Raw genomic sequence first — 13,819 nt, forward strand, 5'->3', positions numbered from 1 at the left:
GTTGGTCTGGAGGAGCTGCAGCATTTATTTCTGCCCAAACGTCCGCTGTACATTCACTAGATATTCTTAGAGCTACTAACTCCCTGCATTGTGTAGTGTGCGCGCATGCACGTGAGAGTGGAGCGAAATAGCAAGAACGAGCGTGGTGTGGGAGTGAAGGCAAGCAGGAAGAGGAGCAGAATACAGCAGAGACACCGGCCCTGGACACCAAAGCTACAGTCTCTCCCGCGTCCTACACTGTTTTGCAAGACGGGCTTCAATAGATATAACTTTGCGGTTCTGGTGCTTCCATGTAGTTTGTGTTGGAGTCTTGTCTGAACAGCGTAGCCATACGCAAGCGCGCAGGTACACCGACTTGGATGGATTTATACGTGTAGGAAGTTAAAAACAGTCCCTTTAAAACTGACCCCGCTACAACCTAAATATCGCAACTTGCGTTAATGCGACAGCCCTAATATATGTATACACACCAAACATATACGTGCCAAATATCAGCCTGTTAACATTGTCGCTGTGAGCATGTTAACGTGCTGAAATTGGCATTTAGTTCAAAGAATCAATGTGACTAAGTACCACCTGATAGACGCTAACATGGCTGTAGAGTCGTAGACCTGTTAAGACTAAAGTCTTTTGGCTTCGAACCAACGTACCTGAAGAATTCTGGCTGACGGAGAAGGAGTCCTCATTTAAAGAGCTGCTGCTGCTGGCTGTGGTGGTTGTGATGGTGGCTGGTGTAGTCTGGGTCACAGGTGTTGGGTCAGGCCCTGAAGTAAAGCCGGTTGGCTCGGCTGTGTTAGATGCGGATATGGTAGAAGAATAAATTGAGGTGTTTGATGGTGATGAAGCTGGATCTACGACTGTACTGGTGTTACTGGTTACTCCCAGCCTTTCTGTCACTAGGTCGGTGGATTGAGTAGAAAATGTAGAGGTGGCCTCAGCTTCTCTGGTGGACTGAGCTGAATTTGTAGTGGTCACATCAACAAGTGACGGGGCAGGTTGGGTAGATGAGGACTGGAGATTTGCAGTCGGTGTTGCTGCTGAGGATTCCTCCCTCTCCGTTGTTGTCGATGGAGGAAAAGCTGTGGGAGCCAGAGAGTTTTGTAGTGCACTTGAGGCTGGTGATGGTGTTGGTGATGAAGGTGGTGGGGTGGTGGGAGCTGCAGTCTGTCCTGTTGGGGAAAAGCAGAGCATCAGTCATGCAGTTAAAGTTAAAGGGACTGTTTGTAAGAATCAGATATGCTTGTTAACAGCGACACCTGTTGCCGTTAAGTCAACGAAAGTCAGCGTCGGGTTCGCGCTTGTGCTCGCTCTAAATAGACGTGAACGAGCATCGCTCAAAAGAGTGAGGCGACACACGTCAGCTAAAACCACAATATCACTCTGAAGGTCTCTCCATGAATCAGTGCTGATCCTAGTGTTGGCTTTTCCTGCTTCAGCCTCCCGACCGCGGCCGGAGGGAACAGGGGAGACACCGGAGTTTTGGTCGTAGACGATAACGTTTCTCGCTGCGGAGCACCGTCACTTCCCCATACACGGGAAACCTCTGTTGGTCTGGAGGAGCTGCAGCATTTATTTCTGCACAAACGTCCGCTGAACATTCACTAGATATTCTTAGAGCTACTAACTCTCCTGCATTGTGTAGTGTGTGCGCATGCACGTGAGAGTGGAGCGAAATAGCAAGAACGAGCGTGGTGTGGGAGTGAAGGCAAGCAGGAAGAGGAGCAGAATACAGCAGAGACACCGGCCCTGGACACCAAAGCTACAGTCTCTCCCGCGTCCTACACTGTTTTGCAAGACGGGCTTCAATAGATATAACTTTGCGGTTCTGGTGCTTCCATGTAGTTTGTGTTGGAGTCTTGTCTGAACAGCGTAGCCATACGCAAGCGCGCAGGGACACCGACTTGGATGGATTTATACGTGTAGGAAGTTAAAAACAGTCCCTTTAAAACTGAGCCCGCTACAACCTAAATATCGCAAGTTGCGTTAATGCGACAGCCCTAATATATGTATACACACCAAACATATACGTGCCACATATCAGCCTGTTAACATTGTCGCTGTGAGCATGTTAACGTGCTGACATTGGCATTTAGTTCAAAGAATCAATGTGACTAAGTACCACCTGATAGACGCTAACATGGCTGTAGAGTCGTAGACCTGTTAAGACTAAAGTCTTTTGGCTTCGAACCAACGTACCTGAAGAATTCTGGCTGACGGAGAAGGTGTCCACATTTAAAGAGCTGCTGCTGCTGGCTGTGGTGGTTGTGATGGTGGCTGGTGTAGTCTGGGTCACAGGTGTTGGGTCAGGCCCTGAAGTAAAGCCGGTTGGCTCGGCTGTGTTAGATGCGGATATGGTAGAAGAATAAATTGAGGTGTTTGATGGTGATGAAGCTGGATCTACGACTGTACTGGTGTTACTGGTTTCTCCCAGCTTGTCTGCCACTAGGTCGGTGGATTGAGTAGAAAATGTAGAGGTGGCCTCAGCTTCTCTGGTGGACTGAGCTGAATTTGTAGTGGTCACATCAACAAGTGACGGGGCAGGTTGGGTAGATGAGGACTGGAGAGTTGCGGTCGGTGTTGCTGCTGAGGATTCCTCCCTCTCCGTTGTTGTCGATGGAGGAAAAGCTGTGGGAGCCAGAGAGTTTTGTAGTGCACTTGAGGATGATGATGGTGTTGGTGATGAAGGTGGTGGGGTGGGGGGAGCTGCAGTCTGTCCTGTTGGGGAACAGCAGAGCATCAGTCATGCAGTTAAAGTTAAAGGGACTGTTTGTAAGAATCAGATATGCTTGTTAACAGCGACACCTGTGGCCGCTAAGTCAACGAAAGTCAGCGTCGGGCTCGCGCTTGTGCTCGCTCTAAATAGACATGAACGAGCATCGCTCAAAAGAGTGAGGCGACATATGTCAGCTAAAACCACAATATCACTCTGAAGGTCTCTCCATGAATCAGTGCTGATCCTAGTGTTGGCTTTTCCTGCCTCAGCCTCCCGACCGCGGCCGGAGGGAACAGGGGAGACACCGGAGTTTTGGTTGTAGACGATAACATTTCTCGCTTCGGAGCACCGTCACTTCACAAGACACGGGAAACCTCTGTTGGTCTGGAGGAGCTGCAGCATTTATTTCTGCACAAACGTCCACTGTACATTCACTAGATATTCTCAGAGCTACTAACTCCCTGCATTGTGTAGTGTGCGCGCATGCACGTGAGAGTGGAGCGAAATAGCGAGAACGAGCGCGGTGTGTGAGTGAAGGCAGGCAAATAAGCAGGCAGAGGAGCCGAGGAGCAGAGACTCCAGCCCTGGAGACCAAAGCTACGGTCTCCCCCGCGTCCTCCGACCGCGGCCAACCCTCTTTTGCAAGACGGGCTTCTCTAGATATAACTTTGCGGTTATGGTGCTTCCATGTAGTTTGTGTTGGAATCTTGTCTGAACAGAGTAGCCACACGTGAGCGCGCAGGGACACCGACTTGGATTGATTTATACGTGTAGGAAGTTACAAACAGTCCCTTTAAAACTGAGCCCGCTACAACCTAAATATCGCAAGTTGAGTTAATGCGACAGCCCTGATATATGTATACACACCAAACATATACGTGCCAAATATCAGCCTGTTAACATTATCGCTGTGAGCATGTTAACATGCTGACATTGGCATTTAGTTCAAAGAATTGATGTGACTAAGTAACACCTGATAGACGCTAACATGCCTGTAGAGTCGTAGACCTGTTAAGACTAAAGTCTTTTGGCTTCGAACCAACTCACCTGAAGAATTCTGGCTGACGGAGACGGTGTCCTCATTTAAAGAGCTGCTGCTGCTGGCTGTGGTGGTTGTGATGGTGGCTGGTGTAGTCTGGGTCACAGGTGTTGGGTCAGGCCCTGAAGTAAAGCCGGTTGGCTCGGCTGTGTTAGATGCGGATATGGTAGAAGAATAAATTGAGGTGTTTGATGGTGATGAAGCTGGATCTACGACTGTACTTGTGCTACTGGTTTCTCCCAGCCCTTCTGTCACTAGGTCGGTGGATTGAGTAGAAACTGTAGAGGTGGCCTCAGCATCACTGGTGGACTGAGCTGAATTTGTAGTGGTCACATCAACAAGTGACGGGGCAGGTTGGGTAGATGAGGACTGGAAAGTTGCGGTCGGTGTTGCTGCTGAGGATTCCTCCCTCTCCGCTGTTGTCGATGGAGGAACAGCTGTAGGAGATAGAGAGTTTTGTAGTGCACTTGAGGATGATGATGGTGTTGGTGATGAAGGTGGTGGGGTGGCGGGAGCTGCAGTCTGTCCTGTTAGGGAACAGCATACCAGCAGCCCTGCAAAGTCAAGAGATGTCTGTTGATTACAACATTTATAATAGTAAAATAGAGAAGAAAATATTGTCAAAGAGGTGTTTTTTAAGAGAGGTAGAATTTGAATCCAAAGGTACTAGATTATTCCAAACAAATATAGCAAGCAAACTAAATAGCTAACTAACTTTAAAGTATGTTCAGCCATAGCTAATGACAAACGCCTTACATTATTATATATAAATTATACATAAATTATTTATTCAAATTAAATTAATCCGAAGTACACCTCCTATGTTCATCTAACATTTAAAATATGTATCAGTTGTATTAGAAGTTTGATCTTAAAATGCAACTAAAGTCACAAATATTTATAAAATCTATGAGAATGCAAGTAAAAATGTAGCATATTAAAGCTTGCTTGAATGCATTTTATACATTACTTAATTACATACCATTTAGTTGTATTACATTTTGCAGCATATTACATTAAGCATGTAAAAAAATGCGTACACAAAAGTATAAAAATAAATTAAATCATTGTAAAAAAAATACCTGAAATACTTAAATTAACTTAAAAACTTAGTTACTTAAAAAATACTTAAATGTATACCATTAAAGTGTTATTTGATTAAGTTAATCGTTAATGTGAACAAGTTAATTTTGTATATCTAATTCAAATTGAGTAGCAATAAAGTATGTTATGTAGTTGCTACTTTTAAGTATCTTGGAAATTGCATGCTTGAGTTTACTTAAAACTAATAAGGCAAACTTAAAAGAGATATTGCAGTATTACTTTAATGTAATGTGATAATACAAATATGTATTCAATTCTCGTAACATTTGCATTCATCACATATTTGATGTGCTTGTGTGATCTCTTTGAAATGCACTTTAATTAAAGACCCACTGATAACCCTTAACCTTCTCCTAAATTACAAATGTACCCACAATATCAGTAACTCAATGTGTAGAATTGTTTTTAATTTATAACGTATGTAAGTACATTGACAAGTTATATGCAAGTTGTTAATTTATTTAAATCAATTGTAAATCTTAAATCTCATAGCTCAGCCTTATTCTCTGACGGTTTCGTTTCATACAGTTTGTGACTCTGAGATGAGTTTCTGTTTCCCGTGAACGGCTCATATACCTGGAATCCCACCGACTGAAATTACACTGAAACTAGATATACAGCCTGGTTTGTAAAGATAGACTGAAAAACAGCTGTTTCATCCAGCCTTGGTGTTTTATCTTTTTTTTTTTTATCATTATTTTGACATAAATGAAAACTCAATCATCAATGAGAGAAGTCACTTTTTTTTCTTGATTTAAAAATAAAATATTAACAAATAAACCTGAAACAATTCAGTTTGCGTTGCAAACAACTTGATTCACTTAATATGTCCATCCATTAATGTTATTTAATTTACTTTTATTCTGTTTTTTACAAATGGAGTTATAAGGCTTAGAATTAGATCAGACATTTAAGGGTGTAAGCTTATGTTTAAATCCATAATATAGTATAATATATAATATAATATATAATATATATATAATACATTATATAATAGTTCCTGTCACAATACAACAGCAGATCACTGTTTAAGTGACAGAGGACATTGATATTGACTGAATATAAATTGATAAAATAGACTTACCTAGTTGTAAAGAATTTTCTAAAAATCAGATTTTTTATGGCTCAAAGTTTGATTGTCATTGTATTCTTGGTAACACTTTGTAATCATTTATAAATAGTAAATTAATAGTTAATCAGTTATTATATCAGTTATTATTATAAGAGTTAATAGTTATTTCTCTGTTAACATGCTATGAAATGATAATTAATAGTGTTTACTAATTATTAGTAATGCTATTATTTCGGTTATTTTATCATTAATTTGTGTAATATGAAATAATTAGTTTATAAATTATATATTGTATCATAGCTGATAAGAGATGATCAAAATTACATTCTGATTATATTAAATATTTATTATCAGTTTATTGTTGCACAAATTATAACATTTTATACACTAAATTAAGTATTTGTTAGTGATTACCAAATGATTTGTAAACTTTTAAGAAATCGTTTGTAAAACATCTATAAAAATGTCATAGATAGATGGACCAGAAATCAATTATTAACCAATAACAAAGTATTTACTATCTATGTAAATATTGTTTATAGATGCATTACAAACTAATTAAATGTCTTAATCATTAATATCATTATTCAAAAATAATATATATATATATATATATATATAAATGTTATAATGTGTGCAATAATAAACTTAAAATAACTTATAGTATTATTAATAATTAGTAAACATTATGAATTATCATATCATTGTTTGTTATCAGTACAATAACTATTAACCAAGTTTAATTAACTATCAATTTACCATTTATAAATGATGTTACCGTATTCTCATTCTCAATTTCCCCCTTTTTATTTTTTCTTAATTTAGCTGATGCTGTTTTTGGGGTATACATAAATCTGGAATATTTCCACAAAGTATAAAAACTTTCTTCAACTGGCAGATTTCTGTCTTTTTACAGACGATTTCAGAGCCGAGCACCAACTGAAACATCAAAGATGAACATTCAAGCGAGGGTGCGTGGCAGAGTTTACTTACATGCCAGCCGAGTTTGTGGACTGACCCTCATCACTGTCTATTTCCCCAAATTGTAGACGTATGTGCTACATGCAGCTCTGTGCTCTGTGGTGACTGATTATAAGAGCCTAATCAATAAGAGGCAGGGAGGCATCTGATTGGTTCTTTCCAAGCGGACCGCGAGGCAATGATTGGTTGACGTTTTTAACGGATTACAGCAGCTACAGTTGACGGCTCTTTTCTGGTCCTTTTTCAGAGCTCATACATGTAAGTAATGGATCGCTGTCGGGGTGTGAAGACCATTTCAACCAATATAACAAACAGTGTATACTGGAGAACATCGTCAACCCTGCCTTTAAGGATGCATTCTTTTGTCAGGGAGTAGAAAGTTTAACTAAAAAGTGTAAAAGCTTACTTACACAATGTTGTTAGAGAACTTGAAGGTGGCCTTCGCCCAGACGAAAGTTCAGTAAGGATCCCAGAAGTACGCAGCTAGAACATTTTTATTGACAAACACACAACGTTGTGGTCCGATCTTTCTCTGAATTATTTCTCCAATACACCTGTCCCTCAAAAAAGTTTCCGTTCCTTTCAAAGTGTGCCAGCATTAACACCAGAGAGAATCTGCCTCCCAACACTTGATCTGACAATGTCCCAAAAGTCACCTGCACTGGCTAATGACATCGTTTAGTCTCACTGTCTTGTCAATCAATACAAATTTGGACATTATTTGCAGTTTGACTTTAAACGACTTAAGGTCTTTAGCTCCTCAGGAAGGTGATTCAAACAGTGCCGAGGCCTTGGTTTTAACAACCACGTCTCTATATTCTAGACACGACGAAGAATGCTAGACTTTAGGCTTTACCAAAGGATCTGAAGTTGTGCTCATGGTGACTAAAAGGTCTCGAATAAGGATCAGATCATGTGATTCCTTTATGTCTGTCGGATGGTCGACCCTCCTTCCTTCACACCTTTCGTACGGCAGATTAGTTTGGGCTGTGTCTAACTATTTCTGTAACTGAAGAGATGCTTGGGTGGGACTTTTTTAAATGTGATCTACAGAATGACACTGAAACTGGCCGAGAACTAAAAAAGGGAGAGGCAACAGTCTGGACGCGGAGATAAGAAAACAGTTGATTTTAATTGGAATTTAAATGAACCATAGATTGCACGTAGATGTCTAAATTGTTTGTGGTGTCTGTGGTGAGCTGGTTAAGGCTTCAAACTTTGGTGCTGGAGGTTTGATCTTCAAGATTCACTCCTTTGTGTTTTGGAGTCGAATGCTCAGAGCCTTTAATTGTTCTTCTATTATATTTAATGAGTCAATTACCCAGCTGCGGTTATTTTGTTAAAACATCTGTAGTTCATACTGTAAGCCAGAAGAGAGCAGCATTTTCATTTATAATGTGGCCTGTGAATGAAGTCATAGGAGATTACAAACACCACCTGTATAGGTCTCTAGCCCCTAAAGAGTGAGTGCCTATGTTAGGAATATTATAGGAATGCCACTGATTAAAAATTTATACATAAATTCTGTTCCAGTACCTTTTAATATAGTGAAATTACACGCAGGGCCACATGAAAATTGTACATCACTATTGGCCAATTATACAGAAACACTGTATTTAGATTTTTGTCTATGTTTATGGATGAGGCCTGCCAGCATCATAGAAAACACTTGAGGCAAACCTGTCTCCTAAGCATTACGTTTATATACAACCAATCTGAAACAGCAAATTGAAAGAAACCCACATTTAAAATACATATCAGCTGTATTAGAAGTTTGATCTTAAAATACAACTAAAGTTACAAATATTTTAAAAATATATAAGAATGCAAGTACAAAAAGTAGCATATTAAAGCTTGCTTAAATGCATTTTTGACACTACTTAAATACATACCATTTAGTTGTATTACATTAAGCATGTAAAAAAATGCGTACACAAAAGTATAAAAATACATTTTTATTTAAATTAAATTTTAATAACAAATCATTGTAAAAAAAGTACCTGAAATACTTAAATGAACTTAAAAACTTAGTTACTTAAAAAAATACTTAAATGTATACCATTAAAGTGTCATTTGATTAAGTTAATTGTTAATGTGAACAAGTTAATTTCGAATATCTTATTCAAATTGAGTAGCAATAAAGTATGTTATGTAGTTGCTACTGTTAACATTTAAAATGTTCTCAGAAGTGTGATTATTGTTACATGTATTACCAAAACAACAATCTTTCCTTAGTCTGTTTCCCTAATTAGTGTTTTAGTAACTTACACCAATGGTTATTAAAGTCTGACACTGTGGCTCCCTATTCAGACCAAATCTAGACAGAGCTTTGTTTACTTTTTTGGCAAACTGGCACCATTAAAGGTATGCCGAATTATCTCTCAGCAGCTCCTGTTTGCAATGTACTCATGATGTACAGACAGCTATTACTGGATTATTCTGATACTGAATACAACGTTAAAATGTGACAATTCTCAGGCAAGTTCAGGAGTTATACTGAGCTTATTTGTTTCAATGATTTCAAAGCAGATCAATGGACGTGTATTTGACATGTGTCCTCGCAATGAATCTAAACATAGGTGTATCATGTCTATTTGTTATGGCTCTAATACCCCTTTCACACCGAGGGCTCAACCAGGGTTGAATCAGTGTTGATTTTTTGCGTTGATTACAAGCCCCCAGTAAGAGCGCCAGGCTTTGAAGCAAATTTTCGTAGTGGCCAAACGGTGGAATTACAACTTCCGTGTCCATCATGTGATGCCATTGGGCCCAATAAGACTTTTTTCCCACGGACTTATATTAAGAAATAGACGTCTGTAACTCGTAAGATAATTTCTTTGAGGTAACTCAACTTCCCAGAACGAACAGAAGCGGGGTTAAAGGAAACGCTACTGCACCTGCTCCATGGGCCCAATGGATGCGGAAGATTGCCGGATGATCCGGGTACTTTATCACTCGGCAGTCGTGCCATTTTGGCTTCATGCACCACTGAGCAACTCTCATAGGAATGAACGGGGCTCCGCCTCCAACGCTGTGTCCAGTTCTCTTTATACATCCATGGTTGATTTGTCTTTGCGACCCAGGGCGAGAGGTGGGTCGGACAAGGGGTCGCCTTCAATGTGAGTGGCACACCACCAGGGTCGCTACCAACCGGGGCGGGACAAATTATGTCATTGGTTGCAAATGAGGGTGCACAGTCGTGACGCAGATGTCACTGGTCGCTGCTGTAGCCCTTAAAAAAAATGGTGCGATGGCAGCAGGAATGTTTTCAGCTACATTGGAGATAAATGACTGACAATTTGAAGAACATATGTGGCAAGACTTCGAGGTGCGGGAGCTCCCGGCCATCAGTGGTGAGGAAGAAATGAAGTGGTAGATGACCGGGACAGTGAGGGACAACGTAGTAGTGTATGCGAACATAACAAGGCTGCTGAATGAGAGAGGCATCCGTCATACACAGAAACAGGTCACAAACAAATTGAAGGCACTGAAAAAGACCACAACGAAAACCAGAGTGGTGTTGGGCGAGTGGACTGGCAATGCAACAGTATTTTAACATTCCTCACACCACAGGGATATCTGGAAAGATAATCTTTTGAACCATCAAAAAATTGGGGCTTTGCTGACGATTGTCGGGACCCAAAATTGGCTCGATTCTCATGGAGTGTGTACCCGGCAATAGTGTATATACACAGGAACAAGCATTACACACACACACACACACACACAAAGAGAGAGAGAGAGAGAGAGAGAGAGAGACACCTCCATTCTGGACTTAATCTAGTGGTGGCTAAACTCCAGCCTCAATCAAACAGTCCATTTAAATTGCAGACCTTTCCCTACTCCAGGGATAATTACCCCCATTATTCCATTGATGAAGTGGCACCTGAAAAATCCCTTTAATGTTTTACCCTCTTTGTATTTTGCAGCAGCAACACACCTCCTGTGCTGCATAAAGCTAAAAGTTCTTTAAAAAAAAGGTTGTAATGACTGTGTGGGCGCTGGTTCAACCTCCAGAAAGAAACAAATGTCCACCTGTGTCAAACAGAGGTAAAGGAACACTAAAGACCACCCGCTGCTTCTCGGTGCTTTTAAAACATCAACGCAACAAAGGCCTCATCGTCTATTGAACCGTCTATGACTAATAATGTATAACACAGAGAGAAATATGAAGTTATTAGAGAAGTATAGGTCTTGTTATTCATTCATGCCAGCCCCTCCTTCACTGCCCTTGCCTATAGAGGTTTCAGTGGCACGGCAGCCGTCCTCATTTGTTTTGCAAACTAATTCAGGGCTATCAGCAGCCAGGCCGATTAATTAGGCAATCGGTCGGGAGCAGAGAGAGTTTGTCACAGCGAGGTCACCGCATGAGTTGTCCATTATTCCCATCTCCCACTGAGGTGTGTTTAAACCTCTTACTGTTACTGCCGTTATCAGCGACAACAATATTAACCCACAGCAGAAATGTCTTAACATTACTGTGCATTAAAGGATTTAAGTGCAGGTGTTATTCAGAAATTCAGGCATTTTTGTTAAAAAAAAGTTAGTTAAAAAAATTAATCATTTACTAAAAAAGCTGTTGATAATTTTTTGACTTGTCGGTTCGTAAACAAATTGTTTCAGGAATAAAGAAAATATTCATTGCATCCTCTAGTGTGCATGCAGAGCAAAAGACAAACATCAATAGTTGATGTAACATGCAGATAGGCATCCTGTTTTAAGATATTAGAGACCGGTTAGGTAGGGTTTAGGCCAGAGGTTTTCAAAGTGTGACACAGGAGAGTTGCTGCTAGCATGGCTTAAAAGATTTACATTAAAGCTTAAAAACCATTGTCATTGAACATCTTGCAAATTTGTGGTTTTGAAAAATCCTCCAATGTCAACATTCTCTTCTGGGAATAGGGCTCTGTTAGGCTTCTAGCCCTTCCTTATTGCAGAAGAAGAGACAGTGACTACGTTTACACGCACAAAATATTGTGTTTTTTGCCCTTATTCCGAAAAAGATAATATTTCTAAGCTGTTTACAGGGCTAAGGAAAATTTATATTCCACTAATATTCCCGTTTACATGCAGTCGTGCGTACTCTGAGTAACGTAACCGGTGGCGGACGTGTTGGACCATGCAAACACAGCCTCCCTCTTTCATTCCTTCAACCACCTTTGCGCTACTTGTGCATATCCAAAAACCCAAGTATCCAAGTCTTTCAGAATGTTTAAAAGTTTTGCATCTCTGCAAACTGGCGGCTAGTTGGTTTGTGTACAACATAGGGCTGTTAAAGTTAACGCGATAATAACGCAAATTTGTTTCAATGCCACTAATTTCTTTAACGCATTAATCCAACTTACAGTTTTTAGGTTGTAGAAAACCTAAGGAATCCATTGGTACCAACCATGTCATACTAGCATGTCGGGAAGGAGGCTAAATAACGCTCCAAACTTAGGCTAAATTTTGGTGAGGAAAAACTGGTATGTCCATTTTCAAAGGGGTCCCTTGACCTCTGACCTCGAGATATGTGAATCAAAATGGGTTCTATGGGTACCCACGAGTCTCCCCTTTACAGACATGCCCACTTTATAATAATCACATGCAGTTTGGGGCAAGTCATAATCAAGTCAGTTTTTCCATGTTATGATTTGAGCATATATTTTTAGACTAACTGCAGTACCTGTGAGGGTTTCTGGACAATATTTGTCATGGTTTTATGTTGTTAATTGATTTTCAATAATAAATATATACATACATTTGCACAAAGCAAACATATTTGCCCACTCCCATGTTGATGAGAGTATTAAATATTTGACAAATCTCCCTTTAAGGTACATTTTTAACAGATTAAAAAATTATGTGATTAACTATTGACAATCATGCGATTAATCGTCCCAAACAACAATTACCAAACCAACATCAAACATTAAAATAGTTGTAATTAAAATGGGCATGTGTGTTAATGTATGTGTGTGTGTGCCTCACTGCATCACTAGGGGACTCAGCCACAGCCCAGTCATGTTGTGAAATATTAATTTGCAATATGTAATGTGGTCTCCTGAATATATGCATTGGGTATTTTCGTTTATTAGTCATTCAAGTTATGCACACAAACATTTCCTCCCCTGTAAACACTTTTCTCGTCTTGAATTTGCTTGATTTAGAATTTTCTTGAAACCAAATTTAACGAAGCATCATATGTTAACGGCAGGAATCAAATCAAGAAGTTCATATAAAGTTCATATCAAAAGATAAAACAAGATCAAATAAATTAAATTTGCAGTTTATATGAGCATTGAATTAAATGACAAAAGGTCGCACAGCTCTGTGTGTCACTCTAAGTTATTAGACACATCATACGGCTGCTCCCCGATGCAGCAGTTCCAGCTCTGAACATCTTAAAGTATTGTTGCTCTTTACATCGTACAGACGAGTCGGCTCATCCCCCTTATGCTCGCTGTTCCGGTCCTGGCAATCGCCTAAACTTAATGAGCCGGTGACCTTTCACAGCATCATTTTGCGTAGACAGTCTACTGCTAAGTCATAATCCACACAGCCTTACCAGATTGTATGATTTGCATTTATATTGACGGGGGAGGAATGTGTTGATTGATGCAGCGGTGGTTGCAGCCGCTGCAGCCTGGACACGGTCAGATAAAATGACATATTGGATCATCTGGGCGCCTTTTGGTCTCCCTCAAGCCAAGCTGAAACCAGACAACTTTTTTTTTTTTCTTTCTGTTTCACACATTGTTCTGATGAAGTCTCAAAGGTCGTCGTGAAGATTGGGGTCGATGGCGATGATCAATCAATAGCTGCTTGGGGAAGAAACCAATAGGAGAGAGTGTAGGGACCTTATTGAAGAGTTTTTGCTCTTTCTAACATTGCTCATGACAATCAAAGAAAAGGGTTTCGATCAGTGACA

General features: G+C 40.1%; 1 protein-coding gene and 1 long non-coding RNA gene across 3 annotated transcripts in view; one reads left to right on the forward strand and one right to left on the reverse strand.

Annotated features, from left to right (window-relative positions):
- Window positions 1-13,819, forward strand: part of LOC141756980 (uncharacterized) — a 75,434-nt gene that overhangs the window by 31,120 nt on the left and 30,495 nt on the right. The window lies entirely within an intron of this gene.
- LOC141756981 (uncharacterized) lies at window positions 4,254-7,017 on the reverse strand. Its single transcript, XR_012591569.1, has 2 exons — window positions 6,922-7,017; window positions 4,254-4,306 (listed from the first exon to the last, which is right to left on the reverse strand). It is a non-coding gene; the product is annotated as an uncharacterized LOC141756981 (long non-coding RNA).

This window comes from Sebastes fasciatus, chromosome 19, assembly GCF_043250625.1.
Source record: "Sebastes fasciatus isolate fSebFas1 chromosome 19, fSebFas1.pri, whole genome shotgun sequence".
NCBI classification, from domain to species: Eukaryota; Metazoa; Chordata; class Actinopteri; order Perciformes; family Sebastidae; genus Sebastes; species Sebastes fasciatus.